We start from the raw sequence: 21233 nt of genomic DNA, 5'->3' as shown, positions 1-21233 counted from the left end.
GACCTGGCTGAAGGGATCACTTGATGCTTAGAAGTCACTTTGTTGGCTCTAGGCCATTAGAAGATTCATTTACACTCAGGTGATCTTCCTGCTGTGCAAGGTTTAAACCCATTTTGCATCAGCCAATGTGGCATAAAGAAGCTCTAGCACAGTGGAAAATTATGACTTTTCAACAAAATAATAAAATACCTGAAAACTGTAAAGGTTTTGACTTTTGGCTGAAAAGAGAAAAATTTCCACCAAAACCCAAAGCATTTCTATTTGGAAAAGCCACTATAGTGTCTCATGGAAATTGTAGTTTGATTGCCTCATTCCCCATTCTTCTTTTCTCCACTCTGGGACAGGCTCTGCAGCTTGGCTTCATATCTCATGATGCACCATGGCCATGATCTCCCTATATGCATCACAGTGGCTCATGGGAGAGCATGGTGCATCATGGGAGATGTAGTCCAATCAAAGATCCTGGTCCATAGAAGAAAATGGGAGGATGACGCATCCAACCACCCCATGAGACAGTGAAGCAGCATTTTCAGTTTTGTCTGAGCTTTTCCAGTATTCTGTTTTCACCAAAAAGTGTAAGGAAAATGCCCCATACCATCTTGAAATATATATATTCTTTGCTAACCGCACCTCTACAAACTCATTTTGGAATAGGTTGTTTCTGGCTAATATGTCATCCACAATAAGGATTCTGCATCAGAACTTAGAATTTATGGTGTTGATGTTGCATGAGCGAAAAAATCCCCTCAGTTCTCTCTTTCAGAGCTGTCTTGGCTCTGCTGCAGTAGCAGGAGTACAGAACAATCAAATATATATTTTAATCAGGGAAAGAAGCAAATGTAGCTGAATCCACATAGGGAGTATCCCTAATTGCCTAAGGAAGTGCTATTTACATACAATCTCTTTTCACAGTAGAGCTATACTTCAGTAACCTGAAGTTATTATTAAACTTAATGGAAAACTTCATTACTAAAGCTATTATTGAGAGAAAATAAAAACCATCTTGTTTGTGAAACTGTTGTTTTTCAACAGAGTTGAAGATAAGCTTTTAATTTGTCATCTTGGTTTTGCCCAAGAAGTTTAGGACTTCAAACACGTTATAACTTGAAGCCTAGTTATTTGTTCAAGAGGGATTCCTACAAACTCCAGTCTGCAAACAGCAAGGAGAAAATGAAAGATGTTCTCTTTAGATTGTATTATGCTAAAGCAAACTGATTCCTTTTCATTCAAGCATGGCCCACCTGAATATTAGTAGTCTTCCCCGACCCTGCTGTCAAAGACACACAGCTCAGCTGGGAAGTCAGTTTAATTGAATTTTGATTTTCACTGAAGTTAAAAATAGTTAAATCACCTTGCTGCTAAATCAATAACTATCAATTGTTGATTCCACTCTGCTTGCAAAAATATCAGGCAAAAATCCTGCGTGTAATAGACATGTTAAGTAAACAGTGTTAACCACTTCACAGATCTGTTATGTTAATATATTGCTCATCTTGCTTTATCAGACAGAACGAAGTGAATTGAGAAGTTTTTCATATATTAACTGTAAATTACACTTAGCTCAGCTAATAAAATTTTATTGTCATGGAACTGTTTTCCACTTCATGTGCATTTAAGAGATTGAAATGTAAATTATTGTAAGCTACCTCTATCTCATTATAGACGTTTGAACAAATGAGATTTACAAGATTGAGAAAATGAACTAAGTGGTCTCTTGGGACACACACAGCTATCACGTTTTCCCACCATAGTTGTGGAATCACAAAGACAGAAAAAGACAGTGAAAAAGTAGGTCTGCGTTCTCTTTTAAGGATGCACAATTCAATTTCTATTCATGAAGGTTTATTAAACAAAATATTGCTTTGTTTTGTTTACTGGCTTATCTAATTTTATTTTAATTTCTCCCATAAAATTTTTAACCTCATAAGTCATAATTGTGGAGCTCAAAGAACTAGCATGTATGAGCAAGACAGACATTAGAGCTACATCTAGTTGTTATTGTGTTGTAGAATCAGGCAAAATACCAAGAAATGTGGCCCTGTTTCTTCAGTTTTACTCTAGTACTGATGTGGGCAAGGATTTGGGTCTGATTAATGGGAGTGGAGGATCAGGTCTGATAAGAGTATATTTTTTACAGAACACTCAGATGGTCTAGAAATAGTGCCACATAGTTTAGTATATCTATGGTAACTGTGCTGTGATTGTATTACTGAACATAACTAAAGCCAAGTGACATTTGTCAAGTTAAATACACATAAAACATATTAGAGCTAATGACAAGGAATGGAAAGTCTATATGAAAAGTAGTATACAAATCAGAAAGAATAATTATATAATGAAAAATCTTTCTTCCTAATCATAAGGATGTTTGTTACTCTATTAATAGATGTAAGGCATCTACTGTACATTGGTTGCTATCTTTGTGTATGACTGCACCTCACCTTTAAGTGGAGTGGAGGATAATTTGTCTGGCTGGCCGAATTAAGGGAACAGTGCATTATGGCTAGGCAGGTGGGAAAGAGGGGTCAGACTGCTACAAAAGAGGCCAAGGAGCAACCTGACTTATCCCCTGAAATCAGATGGGTGGAAGGATTTAAAAGGGGAGGCCCACACGGTGAAGCCCACTTTCACATGGAGCAGTCTGAGGCAGCACCCACTCTCCCTCCCCTTTAGGTGGTTAAATACCAGGTTTGGTCAAGACCTGTTGTGTGCATTGCACTAGCTGTTCCTTTTTAGAGGAAGTGGGAAGGAATTTTCCCCTTACTACCAGATTGGCCTAGGAGGACCTGGGTTTTTTTCACCTTCACCACAGTGGGTTTGGAGAGGGCTTTGCTGACAAATGACATCTGTCACAACTCGTTATATAAGTGCAGGGCAGATGTCCAGTGCAGGTACTCCAGATGGAAGGGATACAGTGACCTGAAAAATGCTTTGGTAAAAGACTGAAAAAGGAGGTGTTAATTAAAGAAATGGAACTGGAGGGGGGGTGTTGTTGGAGATTACTATGATTGGTACGACAGGGAGCCAACCTCCCTTTCTTATAGCCCACCTTAACCCTTGTATGGAGGGGAGGGGATGATAAGGTCCCAGAAATGGATTGGCTGGGAGACCTGGATGGAAAAAGAGGGGAGCTGGTAGAAGTTATTGAATGAACATGGAGTTATCCGCACTGTACACTTTTATCTGTTGTGTAGTCCAAGACATCTGATAATAAAGTTGCAGCCTGATTAAAATGATATGTAATGTCTCCTCTCCTACTTTCAATATAGCCGGACAATGTTTACACTGGAATTAAACACTCACGGCTGTTCGGTGTCATCTGACTTGGATTCTCAGTGCTCAGGCTGCGGGACTATTGAATTGCAATGTAGAAGTTTGAGTATGGGCTGGGTCCCAGGCTTTGGGACCACTCGAGTGGGGAGGGTGTCAGAGCCTGGGCTCCAGATCAAGCCCAAACATCTACACTGCAATTTTATAGCTCTGCAGCCTAAGCCCTGCAAGCTCTATTCAGTTGACAGAGGTCAGTTGTGGGTGTTTCACTGAAGTGTAGATGCACCCTTTGTTAACATCATTTCTGTGTATCATGTATGTTAGGACTACTCTTTTCAAACATGAAATGCTTGGAACAGGGATACAATTGCAGTGAGATTGTAGCATAATCTTGATTTTGTTGTAACATGGTATTTGCGGACAATATGTCTGAACCTGCACACCTGATTCAGGCAAAATTTCCTTTGATATCAATGGGAGCTCTGCCTGAGAAAGGACTCCAGGATTATCCCCTTTGTGTTTGCTTCACTGTGGAATAAAATAGAATGCCCTTAGTAGAGCTAGGCAATATTGACAAATGTTGCCTCCCTTTTTCTGTTTGCTCAGTGTCTGCAAGCGGGTGGTGATTTCTCTTAAATGTTTTCATTATTTGAAATTACTCACAAATTTCTTCAGTGCATAATTCTTGGGTTTGTAAATCATTCACTAAATGTTTGATGGCAATATTTTAACTTTGAACTCTGTTGTTTAATTACGTGGGATGTGGTATTTTCGCTGCTCCTTGTTGGGCTGACTGATCGAGCTAACAAACTCAGTGTGAAATGAGAATTTTGTATTTTACAATCAAATAAAATATTCACAGTGTTTAAGGCCAGACAAAACAACCAGATTATCCAGTGTGATCTCCAGTATATCACAGGCCACTAACACTAACCAGCCATCTCCCCACCAAGCCCAACATCCAGAATAGATAAAAGTATTACAGTCCTCAGGACACTATTGTATGTCACAGTCAGAGAACAAGAGGGTGTGAGATGCTCCATTGCCTATGATACTTGCAATGGCAGGGAACTGATTCAGTGAGATATATTAAGATGATCCCAGCAAATGAACAAGCTGAAAAGAAAAATGAATCCTCCTGCCTCAAGGTCCGTGATAATCTGACCTGGGGAAAATTCCATTCTGATCCCAAGTATGGCAATGAATTAAATCAAAGAATCATAGAAGATTAGGGTTGGAAGAGACCTCAGAAGGTTATCTAGTCCAACCCCCTTCTCAAAGCAGGACCAACACCAACTAAATCATCCCAGCCAGAGCTTTGTCAAGTTGGGCCTTAAAAACCTCTAAGGATGAAGAATCCACCACCTCCCTAGGTAACCCATTCCAGTGCTTCACCACTCTCCTAGTGAAATAGTGTTTCCTAATATCCAGCCCAGACTTCTCCTCCTGAAACTTGAGACCATTGTTCCTTGTTCTGTCATCTACCATCACTGAAAACAGCCTAGCTCCATCCTCTTTGGAATCCGTCTTCAGGTAGTTGAAGGCTGCTATAAAATCCCCCCTCACTCTTCTCTTCTGCAGACTAAATAAGCCCAATTCCCTCAGCCTCTCCTCATCAGTCATGTTCCCCAGCCCCCTAGTCATTTTCGTTGCTTTCCACTGGACTTTCTCCAATTTGTCTATATTCTTTCTGTAGTGAGGGCCCCAAAACTGGATGCAATATTCCACATGTGGCCACACCAGTACCAAATAGAGGGGAATAATCATTTCCCTTGATCTGCTGGCAATGCTGTTACTAATGCAGCCCAATATGTCATTAGCCTTCTTGGCAACAAGGGCACACTGCTGACTTATATCTAGCTTCTCATCCACTGTAATCCCCAGGTTCTTTTCTGCAGAACTGCTGCTTAGCCAGTCAGTCCCCAGCCTCTGGCGGTGCATGTGATTCTTCCATCCTAAGTGCAGGACTTTGTACTTGTCCTTGTTGAACCTCATCAGATTTCTTTTGGCCCAGTCCTCCAATTTGTCTAGGTCACTGTGGACCTTATCCCTACTCTCCAGCATATCTACCTCTCCCTCCAACTTAGTGTCATCCATGAACTTGCTGAAGGTGCAATTCATCCCATCATCTAGGTCATTAATGAAGATGTTGAACAGAACTGGCACCAAGACCAACCCCTGGGGCACTCCACTTGATACTGGCTGCCAACTAGACATTGACCCATTGATCAGTACCCGTGAAGCCTAATTAGACTTTGAGTATGTGAACAAGACCCACCAGTCAAACATCTGATAAAGAGACTTCTCAGTTCTGTGCTACCTCAGATCCCCAGACCACCCTGTCCAGTGTTCCATTTCCCACTGTGGCCATCTCTGATATTTCAGAAGACAGAACAAAACAACAACAAAAACAAAAACAACAGAACCAGAATACATCAGGGAAAAAAAATCCATCTTGACCCTTACAGATAACCAACTGAAGTTCTGAAGCATGAAATGTTAGGATAACTAGACATTTATCTGAAGAGACCCCCAGGGCTGCTGATCCCAATCCCTCTCCAATGCTGGCAATGCCATCATACAATCTCACCCAGAAATTTAACAAGCTCTACTTTTAAACAAGTTTGGGTGCTTGACCCCACAACTCCTATTGGAAGACTGTTCCAGAAATCACTTCTCTGATGTTTAGAAAGCTTCTTCTAATTTCCAGCCTAAATTCATTCATAGCCAGTTGATACCGATTTGTTCTTGTGCCAACACTGTCCTTTAGCTAACATTCTGATATTTTCCTTCTTTATATATTTATAGAGAACAATTATATCACCTTCTCATCCTTCTTGTTGCTAGACTAAACAAGGAAAACTCATTCGGTTTCCTCTTGTAATATAGTTCCTCCATTCCTCTGGTCATCCTAGTTACTTTCTCTTCTCTGCATCTGTTCCGGTTTGAATTTGTGTTTCTTGAACATGTGTGACTAGACACAGTATATCAAATGAGGTCTTACCAGTGCCTTGTATAACGGCCTTAATACTTCCCTATCTCTAGTGCAAATCCCTCACCTGCCACATTCTAGGATTTCATTTGTCTCTTTCATATCCACAACATATTAGAGGTTCATAGTCATTCTATTTTTGACCCACACACCTAGGTTTCTCTCCTCCTCTGTCTCTTTCAACTGATGATTCCCCCCAGTTTATGGCAGAACTTCTTGCTACTAGTCCCTAATTGCACTTTGCACTATTAAATTTCATCTGATTTCTATTCTTCGAGTCCTCAAGGTTACTCAATTGTTCCTGTATAATATTCTGATCCCCCACTGTATTTACAGTACCTCCCAAATTAGTGTCATCAGCAAATGTAATTACCATACACCTACTTTTTGTACCAATGTCATTAATAAAAGATACTAAATAAAACTGGTCACAAGACAAAATCCTGAGGAATTCCACTAGTACCCTCCCACTTGCATGATAATTCACTTTTCCACATAACCCATTGTCTTCTACCCCTTAACCACTTCCTTACCCATTTGACAATTCTTGTAGTAATCCCCATCTTCTCAAATTTAACTAAGAATTTCCCATGTGTTACTGTGTCAAATTTTTCACTGAAGTCCAGATATATTACATTAACTGCTTTTCCCTTATCTAAAAAAATAGTTACCTCAACAAAGAAATATATCAGTTTAGGCTGTCATGATCTACCTTTGGTAAACCTATGTCATTACATCCCCTTTCCCATTTGCCTCCAGGAATTTAATTATTCTTTCCTTCAAAATTTGTTCTAAACGTGTACCCAGAAGCCTCCTACTGCAAGACAAACCCAAGAAAGAAACCAACAGGACTCCACTGGCCATCACATACAGCCCCCAGCTAAAACCCCTCCAACGCATCATCAGGGATCTACAACCCATCCTGGACAATGATCCCACACTTTCACAGGTCTTGGGTGGCAGGCCAATCCTTGCCCACAGACAACCTGCCAACCTGAAACGTATTCTCACCAGCAACTGCACACCGTACCATAGTAACTCTAGCTCAGGAACCAATCCATGCAACAAACCTCGATGCCAACTCTGCCCACATATCTACACCAGCGACACCATCACAGGACCTAACCAGATCAGCCATACCATCACTGGTTCATTCACCTGCACGTCCACCAATGTAATATACGCCATCATATGCCAGCAATGCCCCTCTGCTATGTACATCGGCCAAACTGGACAGTCACTACGGAAAAGGATAAATGGACACAAATCAGATATCAGGAATGGCAATATACAAAAACCTGTAGGAGAGCACTTCAACCTCCCTGGCCACACTATAGCAGACCTTAAGGTGGCCATCCTGCAGCAAAAAAACTTCAGGACCAGACTTCAAAGAGAAACTGCTGAGCTTCAATTCATCTGCAAATTTGACACCATCAGCTCAGGGTTGAACAAAGACTGTGAATGGCTTGCCAACTACAGAACCAGTTTCTCCTCCCTTGGTTTTCACACCTCAACTGCTAGAAGAGGGCCTCATCCTCTCTGATTGAACTAACCTCGTTATCTTTAGCTTGCTTGCTTGCTAGCATATATATACCTGCCCCTGAAAATTTCCACTACATTCATCTGACGAAATGGGTATTCACCCATGAAAGCTCATGATCCAAAACGTCTGTTAGTCTATAAGATGCCACAGGATTCTCTGCTGCTTTTACAGATCCAGACTAACACGGCTACCCCTCTGATTCTAGAGGCTTGCATTCTTTTGAAGATAGACAAGAATGTATGTAGTTACCCAGATCATGTTTTTCACCTTTCTTAAATATAGGTATAATGTTAGCTATTCTTCAGTCACATGGAACCACCTCCAAACTTACAGATATTTTACAATCAGATAAGCAATCTCATGTGCCAGTTGTGTCAGTATTTTGGGATAGAAATTATATGTCTCTACCCCTGCTCCCAATTTGAGCATACTACATTCTTTATGTTTTGTTTCCACTTCAAATTTGGTAATTTCTCTACACATATTTCCAGCAGCCATCCTGCCTTTATGAGCAGCCATCCTGCCTTCATGCTCATATTCTATATTATCGTCCTTAATGAAAATTCAGGCAAAGTATTTTTTTAGATTTTGGACCATACTCAGATTATTTTTAATTTCCATGCCAGCCACTCTACATAGCAACCCAACTTCTTAATTCTTCATTCTCTCTATTTCTATAATCAAATGAACTCTCACTAGTTATTTTAATCTCCTTTGTAATCTCTATTTCAACTTAAATTTTAGCAATTCTCACTTTATTCCTACATGTTCTTTCTTTCACGATGTAATTGTCTTTGCTGATCAATGCCTTTTTTTCATTTCCTCTAGCTCTCCCTTTACTCCTAATAACTTTTTTGAGGTGATTATTCATACATTTACATCTGGATCCCTTCCCTACAAGCTTTTTCCTCTTGCTAGGAAAGCAAATTCTAGACAGTTATTTTCACCTTTGACTTTAAGCCTCCTGCACATTTAAGTCACTGAGCTCTTCAGTCCAGTTGACTTTTCTAATTAATTCCCTTAATTTTCAAAGTCTACTCTTTTGAAATTAAACAGCATAATTGCTGACCTAGTTTTGATACTCCTCCCATTTCATTTAAACTGAAACAACACACGATCACTTGATTCAAGGTTATTTCCTACAACCAGCTCTTCGGTAATGTCCTCACTACTTACCAAAACCAAGTCTAAAAGTGCATTAACTCTTTAGGTTCAGTAACTATTTGGTGAAGAATCCTCAGCTGGTATAAACTGGCAGAGCTTCACTGACATCAACAGAGTTCTATTGATTAACACCAGCCAAAGATCTGACCCAGTGGAGTGAAGTGTTGTAAGTAAGATCAGAGTCAGGCCTAACAGGGGTATGATTTAAATACTTGTCCCTGGTCCTACTTCCACCATCATTCTGTCCTTTATCGTCTGCTCTGAGCTTCACTGATTACCGAAAACTCTAAGGGATTGATTCTTTTAAGTTCTAAATAAACATATTGCATTTCAGCTCTGAAGCAAAATTTGACTGGATCAGTTATCTTCTGAGTCTGCGCATTACTTCATAAAGTTAAGTTTTAGGATCCAAATTGGAACATTCTCTCAGAACGAATAAACATGTGGAGAAATATCTCATGCCAATTTTTGTTTAATATGTGCAAGCAAACAATGGTAAGGAATTTTTAGAGGGAAATCTAAATATTTAATTATTCTGTCTTCATTAAGTCTTATTCAACAACTGATCAGATAGTTCAGAAATGTTTCACAGAGTTTGTAGTGTAAGAAAAGGATCACCAGAATTCAGAAGAAATATGAAATACTTATTAAAATGCAGAAAATAAACTAGTTTCAAACAAATGTCTAGAAAAGCTTAATAAAATATGCGAGTCAAAAGCAAGTTGCTGTCTGTCTAAAAGTGCTATGTTTACCATAAAGTAAGAAGAAAGTAAACTTATATGACTCAGATGCTGTGAAAAGTCTACATAAAAATATTTTTATTTTATATATACCGTAATTCCATTCACTCTGAAAATTATGTATCACTGCAATGCTCAGAAACTCTTTGAAAGTTATGGGCTAGATTTTATCATCCTATTAACTTGTTCTGACAAAACTCAGCTAAGACTTTATTAAGTCTTTTTTTTCCTTCTAATGTTCCATTAAAAAAAATCCCCCAATCTCTGATACTCCTGCCTCCTTTAAATTGTGCCCAAACTCACTTTAAATTGCTGGAAAAGTTTGCACATTCAATCAATAAATAAAATTATTTTAACTGCGAATCACATCCAGATTCTAGAATTGCTGCACGTTTGATTTCATAGCTTTCTCTAACCATCTATTGTTAGGCACAGGACTTTCTTGCATGAGGTTGTGACTTTGAGTGAGGCACCTATCTTAGTGTGTCTCTGCATGGCCCAAAGCTTATCTCTCTCAGTAAGAGAAGTTGGTCCAATAAAACATATTACCCCACCCAGCTAGTCTCTCTGTTACACCCGTTTGCAGTTATGTGCCAAAAAGAGAAAGCAGTACTTGACCAGTGCTACTAGGCAGGAACATACAGAATTAACGCACAATTCTAGGTGCCAATTGAACAGACTGTATTGCAGTTGGTGTGCAAAAGTACAGCAGAAAGGTGTGAAGAACATAGATATGCTTCCTATAGACAAACAACCCCCCATCAGAGACTGGGACTGTCATAAATATAAAGGAAAGAGTAACATAAAATCCCTCCTTGGCAGCTGTACTGAATTGCTTTACCTGTAAGGGGTTAAACAATTCAAATAACCTAGTTGGCACCTGATCAGAAGGAACAATGAGGAAAGAAGATACTTTCAAATCTGGGGGGTGGGGAAGAATCTGTTTGTTTGTTTGTTTGTTGTTCTCTTTGTTTGCTCTCTCTCCGGATGGAGAGAGAGGCCAAGTAGGTACAACATCTCCTGAAAATATACCTGGAATAATCCATCTAAAATCACAAAAATTATAAGTAGGGCAAGGAAATGCATTAGTTTTGTTTTAGCCTGTGAATTTTTCCTGTGTTACAGAGGTAGTTTTATTCCTGTTTGTGTAACTATGAAGCTGAGCCTAGAGGGGAATCCTATGTGTTTTAAATCTTTTTATTACCCTGTAAAGTTACCTTCCATCTTGATTTTGCAGGTGTGATTCTTTTACTTTTTTCTTTATAATAAAGTTCTTCTTTTAAGAACCTGATTGATTTTCAGTGTCCTGAAGACAAAGGATCTGGTCTGTGCTCACACTGGTAAGGCAATTGGTTGGTATATTATTTTCTAGCCTTGTCAGGAAAGCGGGTGAAGGGACTTGGGGGGTATTTTGAGGGGATAAGGATTCCAAATCACCTTTCCCTGATTTTTTGTGTAAATCATTTGGTGGTGGCAGCAATACTGTCCAAGGACAAAGAAAGGAATTTGTGCCTTGGGGAAGTTTTAACCTAAGCTGGTAGAAATAAGCTTAGGGGGTCCTTCATGCAGGTCCCCATATCTGTACTCCAGAGTTCAGAGTAGGGTGGGGGTGGGACTTTGACAAGGACTATGAATGAGACAAATTCCTGAAAAGGAAAAAAGCTTATATAGCTCAAGACAAAACTTTTGCCCTTGCTGTGAGAATTGGGAAATCACTCAAAGGACCATGATATAAAAGACTGTCCTGTCATTTCACATGAAAAAGAAAAAGAATTTGCCCATTTTGTCCTGCCTTAATAGTCCCTCTATGTGAACAATATTGCAAAGGTAAGTAGTCTTGGAAAGAGAAGCTAGATAATTTACCTCATAGTCAGCATTAGGTTGCTAATACAAGTGGATTGAAACAGCAGGTCTGGACCATAAATTAGAAACTCTAATACCTTTAATAGTAATGATGCTATCCTAACAAGGAAACATTATCATTGCTGATTATTATTTGTATTGTCAATGCACCTACTAACCCCAGTCATGGATCAGGACCCCACTGTGTTAGGCACTGTACAGACACAAAATGAAAAGCCAGTTCCTGCCTCAAAGAGCTTACAGTCTAAATATGCAGTCAGTGGTCAATGGATTATCATTTAGCTTCTAAAACAGAAATCACACAATAACCCTAGCCATTACCATTCTTTCTGAGTGCAATTCACTCCATGCAAAAGACCTTGCAGAGGCCTTGCTCTCACTAACAGCACAGGGGTCAATTCCATTCTCTAAACATAACAAGGTTGTGGGCCTGAATTTCCACTGCTTTGCACCTTATGAAATCATTTACATTTGTGCAAGGGAATGCTATATAGGTGAACAATGCATCCAAATCAGACTGGTAGCATTTTTACACCATACCACATTCACTCTGTACACGTTTTAATGACTATCAAAGGTCAAAAGTAATGTAACATCAGGCCATATGTTATCACTGTGGGGCAGTTCTCACTTAGAGATACGTGGGTTGGTATGAATACTTGTTCTGTGCTGCTTATTCCAAATACTTTTCGATCCAAAACATGAATAAGGCTGTGTGGGAGCTGAACAAGAGAAGTCCCTTGGAGACCCCATGACCGCAATCACAAAAATCAATTGTATAGTCTGAATAAAACATAAATGGGGCACCAGGAAAACAAAAAGCACTCAAAAATCACCACAGAAAACATTTCACTCAAAAGCTACTCTAAGCTATGGCTATTAGAGACATCTTGCAGACATGCAATAATTAAAGAAAACAAAACAAAAACCAGCCTTGCATCTTTTAGAGAGCAGAGGTGCAATTTAAACTTTTAATTTCTGAAAGCTTCTGCACTGTATAAGTAACGAATTATATCTTTCTTTCAGAGTCTGATGAATGTGGACAATGAAAATGTAGTGGTTTTTCATTATTTGCATGAATGTTTCTTTAAGTTGGAATTCTACTTTCATGATGCTCCATAACCATTTAAGCTTTCTTATTGTTCTAAGTGAATGAAGGTTCTTCTTTCTTGCACATTTTAGAGATAGCTTGTTAGATTTATTACAGATTCAGCTGTCTTTTTTACTGTCACAAAGATTTTAGTGTGTGGTTAAAAATATTTGTTTCAGTTAATTTTCCATATGTCATCCAAAGGGCAGGTACCATGTAGCTGGCTTTAGGAAAGTCTTGGATACAAGGCCTTAGTCTTACAGTCCTTGTACAGGCAACAATGCCAGTGACTCGAGTGACTCTACACAGACTGCAAGATCAAGCCTGATTAAAAATTTAAAAATCCAATCTGCATCACGTCCATGTCAGCTCTGATAGTATTATGCACTGTTAAAGCTGGTTGGAAAATGGTTTGTTTTTGTTTTCCTGGGAACAATTTTGACAAAAATAATAATAAAAAAGTTCCCATCAATATTATTTGTGAAAAAATTCAAGTTTTAACAAAAAACATAGATGAAAGCTTTTTGTCCCAAAATGGTACAAATGGTTCAAAGTTTTTGAACAAAATTATTTTTTCTTTTACTAAAACTCAAAATTCTCCATGAAAAGTAGACATTTCTCATGAAAAATTTTGTTTCAAACAATTTTGATGGAAGATTTTCCATCAGTCCTACCCAACTGTAGGATATTTAATGCATATATGTGTGTGGTTGTAATATACTTATGTGATGCTAAATCATTTATTTGACATGCTTGTCGATATGGGCCAAATTTTCCTAACAAGAGACTTGAGATCTGTTTGAAAACATGTTAAAATTTATGTACCTCCATTTACTACACTTACACATAAAACTGACTAGCTCCTAACTACCTGTTCGTGCAAGTAAATACTGCACAATCATGTCATTATGTGACAACAAGAAGTGCAATAGTAGGTTCATTTTTGTGCACTGACTTTGGACCTAATGTTTTGAAAATTTGGCCCCATACATTTGGTATCATTTAGAAATATTGTCAGTTTTATACCATCCTGGGCATGTAGTATTTTAGTACAATAATTACTGACTCACTAATTATTCCATATTTTACAATATACAATAAGCATATGGAGCAAAAATATCATATGGAGATACGCAGGGACAATTGCATAATTTATTTTCACCAGGCTGACTTCTCGCTCATACCTTGTCTGCTTCAGGATTTCTCACTTTTATGCTCAGGTCATGAGAGATATGTTAATAATGTTAACAGACTCTAGCTACAAGTTTCTTCAATATGCAGCAGCTGCTTCAGAGTCTGCAGTGTACACTGTATTCAACTAATGAAGAACAAATCCCCTTTGGTATCTCTTCCTGGAGGCAACCATCATCACCCAGACAAGTGAAAAAGTACCAGTGCAACCAGGAGCTTTGCACTTTCAGCAACTTGTCCTTTAGAACTAGAATACAAGATAAAAGTTATAGCCAGGGGCTGGCAGAACAACTGGGACTAGCAGTTTTAAAATTTGTTGGAAGATAGGCAAGTCTGGAGAAGAAGGCAATCTCCCACTTTCTCTCTTTCTCCTCCACTTCCTGCCAATCCCTTAGATTTTCCATTGTACATAATATTTGCAATGTATCAATGATAATCCTATTGAGAGTGCACTTCTTACCTCTACATTACGGGGAAGTCTACACTACCAATTAAGTTGATCTAACTTGCGTCACTCAGGAGTGTAATAAAACCCTACACTGAACAATGCAAGTTACGGCGACCTAAGCGCTGTCTACATCAGAGCTATTGTAGGTGGGAAACTCTCTCCCACTGACATAGTTTCTGCCTCCCATAGAGATGGAGTAATTTTGCTGGGAGAAGAGTACTCTCCAGTCTTCACCAAATGTGCTATAGCAGCACAGCTGCATCAGTGCAGTGCACCAGTGTAGCACTTCTAGAGTAGACCTGCTCTATGTTTATCACCAAAATTCATCTGCCAATCTTGAGTCACTAGAATTATTCCCATTGAAAAGCTATGTAAGGAAAAGACAAAGTAATCAGTTCCCTGGCAAAACACAAGAAGGTATATTGCACACTTACTTTCCTACAGAAATACAGAACAATGTTGACAAAGGGAGTTAGGCTGAAGAAAACATAAATCCCTCTATAAAACTAAAAGGATACAGAGCTAAAATGATGACTTGCTACAAATTTTGATATGTAAAGCAGTTGGCTGGATACAATGCTCTGTACTAGAAATGTGATACCTGCTATGTAAAGCTGCAACAATCACTGACTTGGAGTTACAAAGAACTATGCTATGTAAGAGATGAGAGCAGGTGGCTAGAGCACTGGAGTGGGACTTGGAAGACTTGGATTCTATTCCTGGATCTTCCACAGGCCTGCTGGGTGACCTTGGGTAAGTCACTTCTCCGCCCCGTGCCTCAAGTTTCCCCATATGCGCAATAGATATAATGATACTGACCCTTACTGTATAACAGTTTAGATCTGTTGATGAAAAACACTATGTAAGAGCTTGATATAATTATTTATTAGCGTATGTAAGGGACGAAATACGAAATACATGTATGTAAAAAGTTGGACCAAAACTCTTGAAACAAACTTGAACTGAACCTGCTTGGAGGCTTTTAAAATACTCTGAAAATGTTTTCTACTGTTGTCTTCTAGGAAATGGAAGTGCCAGGTGGTATGGTTATTTTTGATGTATTTTCCTGTGGGATGAGAAGCAGAAGTATTAGGAAATCTAGTGAGAAAGTCTATTATAATGAAATCTGTAGACCAGATTTGCATGCTGACGAGGTTCTGATAGTTGCACAAACACTAAGTTTTTGGAGGCCTATCCAAACTGAATTCAAAGTCAGTTGCTGTTACTGTTTTTATAGTTTCCTAAAGCTCCAGTCAAAATCAGGGAACATTGTGCTGGGCGCTTTATGAATAGATAAGAGGACAAAAAATACCCCTTCAAAATCGGCCTGGGACATAACTGCCTATTGAGGCAGTAGGGTACAAAGTGTTGCAGAAAACGCTGACTGATACATTTAGTATTATACAGCATGTAAAGCTTTCGCCAGCAGAACCAAACCTGACCAGCTTTCAATTTACTGGACTGACAGGAAGCAAGATGTTAGAAATTGTGCCCAGTTTAACAAATCAAAGTTCTTCACATTCTCTTGCCAGAGAGTGCTAACCATACTTCATGTATTGACCAGAGGAGCAGCAATTTGGGGGAACAAGAAATGGGCTTTTAGAATAGTCAGATGAAGTTGCTGTTGGGTAGTTTGATTTGAGTATGGATTCTTCTGTAATTGTTTCCTGTATGCAATACAATCAGGTTTAGTGTGGAATGAAAGTTCCTGTTTAACAAGATACATGCAGTCATTTTAATGAACTCTGCTATGGAGACAAAAGTAAGAGATGAGAGAACTTCTGTTTGTTCATTTCACTAATTAAAAAGGAGCACCTCCAGCTCTGTGAAAACAAAACTCATTAAAGCAAATGCAATATGTCAGCTTGGAGTTGTGAAATACAAATCATACAGAGAGCACATCATGGACATTAAGTTAAGCTTTCACATTCTTTTGTGCATGTGGTGAATTTGGCTCTGGGCTTCCCTGTGACTTTTCCTGACTCTCAGAGATTAAATACACATGGGAAACGGAAATTCAAGAACAGGGAATTCACTGAGCAAGCAAGAAAAAACCCTATGTTTAATTAAAATTAAGGAGAATAGAAACCTTGTTGCACAGAGAACTATTTTTAACTGGGTTATTCTTTTAGCTGGTATTTATTTTAGAGAACCAAGTTGTTGTATAATATTAATAATACTTCTTTGGCCTGGGAGCAGAGAAAATGTTTTGTTTCACCAAGTAGTCTGGTTAGTATAAGGTTTCAGGAAACTAAGAGTTGCATTGTCATTTCAGAGTTTTATTCCTGGATTTTTCAGGAAGCTTCTTTCTTTTCTTTATTAGCTTTAAAGATGCAGGTTTACTTGTTTATCAGACATGTGAAAACAGGTTCCACTGGTCTGCTGACTGAGAAATACAAATAGAGTTAAGAGACTGGTGTTATTCAGAGCATGTCAACTTTGGTTTTAAAGGCTGAGATCAGGTTGTCTGAAATTTGGAATCCGTTTGTAATGCAGCTGAATATTACATTCCTTCCTGAAACATAATATATTTCTCAACTTCTTGTTTTATATTTTCAAATATAGTGAACATTGAAAATATATGTTAGAGTGCAAATTATATTAATTAAGTCAACGTTTTTGTCTTTTTCTGAGCTTAGAAAGACATGACGTGCTACATCGTCTGTGTGACTAGATTGGCATTAGACAGGTATTTAATTTTTAAAATGAGTTTATAAAAATAATATTGTGAGGTTAATATTACTTTCTCACAATGACTCCCATAATCACTTATCATGATATTGAAAAGGTGGTGTTCGAGCAATTCCAGTTACATCTTGATTTAGTTTTAGAAGTGGGTTTAAGTACAGGAAAACAGTGTGTTTATTATTTCCATCTGGCAATGGACACAGAAGGTACCCATCCTGATTGTTTTAGCTTTGTGAGCATCCTTTGATGCTGGTGACTACAACATTTTGTTGATTATCCTGCAATGTCTTGCTGTGATGGAATAGGCTAATGCCTTCCTCTCTGACAGATCACATGGGAGCCTAGTTGTCCCAAGGGCTCTCCTGCATAATATTCTGCAGTGTTTTGCCATGTCATGCCTCCTATTCCATGTGTATATAATCACTGTACGAGATATAGTGAGCACATAATATCTGAGATGATTTAACTTATCTGGGCCTGAGTTATACTGAAAGCATAGGCCCTAGTCCTGTATTGAGACCTGTTTGCCTGAATGAAGTGAAAAAAAGAGAGACATACTAAGTCAATGGGACTCCATACAGGGACATAGCTCTACCGACACAGAGCTCATTACAGTATCATGGCCTTAGAGATAAATGGCTATATATTCCACTGTCAAAAACTTGCAACCTTAACCTCCTTAAAGACAGTATCACACTTACTCAGGAATGAGTATTTACCCTCCTTTCACTGATGAACTCATCCTTAGCTGCACTGAGCTAAAGTACATAAAGGCAACAGAGTTAGATTCATTATATGGAACCACAGAGTAAAGAGGCCCAGCCTGTCACCAGCAAAAAATCATTCACTTAGTATAGAAAGACCATCAAAAGTTATTCAAGATTTAGAAAAAGAATTGGCTTAATGGGTTGAAAAGCTATAGCAGAAGGAATGAAATCTAAGTTGAATTTTGTAAAGAAAAATGAGTAATATTTATGATGTTTAACATTTACATTTCAGTTTCAAATCCTGGTAAGCTTGTCAGAAAAAAGGTTTTATATTCAAGGAAAAGCAGCAGAGAATCCTGTGGCACCTTATAGACTAACAGACGTTTTGGAGCATGAGCTTTCGTGGGTGAATACCCACTTCGTCAGACGCAGGTAGTGGAAATTNCACAGGATTCTCTGCTGCTTTTACAGATCCAGACTAACACGGCTACCCCTCTGATATATTCAAGGAAGAAGATCTGCTGTGAATATTTGCAAGCAGTCTTCTTTGAAAACATAGTCAAAACAGATCTATATATAGTACTATTTAAAGGAGTGATTAACCTAAGTCAAATGTAATGATGTACTGGTGAAACTAACAGTCACCATATTTTGGTTGCCCCAGAAGTCCTGATTTGACTTTTGGATACTTGCCAGCTATAAACATTTATAGCTGGTTCTTCCTGATACACTTAATTGTTGCAAGGTTGAAAGGTTCAAGAACATTTCTTAAGTTGTGTAAAAAACAAAGACAAAAAATATTTCACCCCGCTGGAAAGTGAAGGTTGATTAGATATGTATGAAAATCCCAGCAGCCATTTGGGAACACTTTTTTTTTTTATTCTTTGACCTTCCTGATGCAAACAATATTTGGAAAGAACAATTTGATGAAGATGGAAAGACCATCCCAGTACAGTCCAAGATAAAGGAGTTTCATGCATTTTATCAGTGCTTCCTGTATAAGAAAGATGGTAGAGAATACCATGCAGGCCTGAAATACTGATTTGTCTTGAAAACAGACCTTTGCTTTGAAAATGTTAAGCATTTAAAATATCTCTTTTCCTAGTAAACCACAATTTCTTGTTTCCAGAGTCCAGTATGTAATCTCTAACCTTTCTTTTCAAAATTTCAGATTTCTTTTCAGTTATTATATAGCTTTGTTCTTCCAAAAAAACCTCCCTTTAATCCTTTATTGGAATACGTGATAAAACAAAGAGGCAATACGGTGCAGCACACACAGTAAAGTAGTTGGACAGAAGGGATTAACTATATCTTATACAAATATTTCTGGAACAATCAGTAGGTGCTTTATAATGTCCCAAGGAGTCTATCTAGAAGTAAAAGCTTTATCTTGAAGGGTGGCAGTAAATCCTTTCATTTTTCAAATCTCAGACACTCAGATAATTCATGCCTTTTAGGGGGAGGCATGTCTCTTTTTAGTCAATAAGATATAATACATTTCCTGGGTACTAAGAATAATATTCACAGCAGTGAGCATTATTTTGGTGCACATTTCTTTAGGGGTTTTTCCCTAGTAACATGATAAGTGTTGTGCAGGATAAGTTTTTGTCAAAGACTACACAGTGTGAATGAAAAATAAAGGACTAGTAGCATAGACTGGAGTTAGGCATCGTTACAGGCAGACACTGTGAATGCTTCTTGCATTTTGACTATCAATGCACCTCATTTCTGACCATACCATCACCAATCATTCCATTCTTATGCCTCTATTGAACAAAGCCTATTAAGTATGATGAACTGTGGCAAACCATATGATGATTTTGTGATCTGGATAAGCAAAGGGTAAAGATGGGCAAATAGGCTACTACTGTTAAATTACAGTGGTTACCTTTAAAAATTCCACATATCTATACCATACTTTTACCACTCATGTTCCATATATTTCCTATGCAAATGACAGTTTAACACTGTGGCGCTGTATTTCAGATAACAATATGCAGCTGTTGGCAACTGTTAGTTTTTTTAAAGGCTGGCACTGTATAATCATAATATCAAGTCCCATTGTCCAGGGAGAAAGTCAGAAATATTCAAATTCAAGAAAACCGAAACTAGAGATAATAAAATTAAGATACGAACTATAACCAGGAAGGGATGACCTATGCTGGTCATCTCCATCATAAAGTTTGTAGAATAGTGACAATTTGTAGTGTCCTACATAGTATGGTAACACCTTATGGGGATCCACCAAAATAGAGGAGAGATGACTTGCAAAGCCCCCTGCCTGCTCCCTCTCCCCCACCATGTCAGTGTTAAGGAGTTTCAAATATTCTCTGATTAAAAACCATAATACAGTATTACTTTTTCTCCTTAGTGTGGAGGGCAAAGAGGAAGTGAGAGACAACACAGAAATGGTTGCATCAAGAGCCCTGATCCAAAGGTGCCTTGACATGAAAACAGGAAGGTCACAATGTAGTGCTGCCAGCAGGAGTTCATTATGAATGTATATGCATTAGCCAGGCAAACCAGAGTTGGTTCCAAAAGATTAGTGGAGGAGAACAGAGCAGAGTCGGTCAGAACAAGAACAGAACTAACTGCCATGAGACCAGGGGATGATACTAGAGCATATAGATGAGTCCCTGGGCTGGCCTGATGGTCAGTTGCATGTTGCAACAGAAGGCAGCATAGAAGCCTGACATTACCGGTAGACAGGCCAAGAGGAGAGGACACTGAGTGCACTGGACAGCAGTAGCATCACAGGAAAAGTGAAGAGAGGAGAACTGTTTTTTTCGTCTTTTACCATTAAGAGTGTGTGGCATTCCCTTCATGAAGTATTCATTACAATAGTGACAAAGAGATCCAGTATAATGCTGAAACCTCGGAGAGAGAGTTTTCACTTCTGAAAAATCTGTTGGTTGGAGATTCTCAGAATCTGATTTGGAAAGTGAGGAGTCACCACAAGAAAAATGTCCTCTGCTGTGTTCGGCTCTCTGCTAATGATGCAGCTCTTTTCTGAGAGCCAGCAGCTCAGATGCTACAGTTGTGTAGCTTATTTCATCTGGGAGCACAGACAGAGGACTTTTCCTCCCTCCATATTGGCTGGAATTTTCAAAGACACTAAAGAAGTGAGATGCTCAGCTTTCATTTAATTTCCCCTTAGGCTCCTTTTAAAATTCAAGCCTTCATACTTTAAAAAGTCATAGGTAGAGAACCAAACCAGCACATCAACATAGGGTACAGCAGGGGTATCAAACATATGGCTGTCATTAACAGATAGTAGGAGTTAATAGAATAGAAGTACTTTATATCTCTTTTGACTGTAAAGGGTTAACAAGTTCAGTAAGCCTGGATGTCACCTGACCAGAGGACCAGTCAGGGGAGAGGATACTTTCAAATCCTGAGGGAAGGAAGTTTCTGTGTGTGCTGTTAGAATTTGGTGGTTGTTCTCTCTGGGTTCTGAGAGTGACCAGACACGCAACCAGGTTTCTCTCCAATCTCTCTGATACAGTCTCTTATATGTCCAGAATAGTAAGTACTAGG

Source organism: Chelonoidis abingdonii, chromosome 6, assembly GCF_003597395.2.
Source record: "Chelonoidis abingdonii isolate Lonesome George chromosome 6, CheloAbing_2.0, whole genome shotgun sequence".
In the NCBI taxonomy this organism is placed as follows: domain Eukaryota; kingdom Metazoa; phylum Chordata; order Testudines; family Testudinidae; genus Chelonoidis; species Chelonoidis abingdonii.
This window is presented reverse-complemented; position numbering follows the sequence as displayed.